Below are 485 nucleotides of genomic sequence, written 5' to 3' on the forward strand. Positions count from 1 at the left end.
CATAAATCTCAAAACAAAATTTTATAAATTTTTGTGGGAGAAAAAATATAAATATATATGACAGATCTATGTTCTTGGTTGCGGGGCAAGCGCCCATTGTAATTTGAAATTTTTTGAGTAGTATATGATAATAATATTTATTTGTCCTCATTAAATTATTAAATTTAATCCTATAATAATTTTTTATTCAATTTTTGGTACTTAATAATTAATTTAAGAATTTCATATTAGATGTCTATTATAAATTTATAATAATCAATTCTCAATTTAAATGAGATTGTTGTTCTTTTTTAGAAATCAACTTGAAAGAGTATTTATCTTCTTTCAAATTAGCTTTAGTTAGTTTTTCTGTGCAATTGCATTAATTGAAAAAATTTATTTCGATTGTATTGTTAAAAAAAAGATTACTCAATTTTTTTAAAATATAAAATCTATAAAATAAAATTCTAAATTATATGTTATTATTTACTATTTTAGTGCCTTAA

This window comes from Arachis duranensis, chromosome 5 (assembly GCF_000817695.3).
Source record: "Arachis duranensis cultivar V14167 chromosome 5, aradu.V14167.gnm2.J7QH, whole genome shotgun sequence".
In the NCBI taxonomy this organism is placed as follows: Eukaryota; Viridiplantae; Streptophyta; class Magnoliopsida; order Fabales; family Fabaceae; genus Arachis; species Arachis duranensis.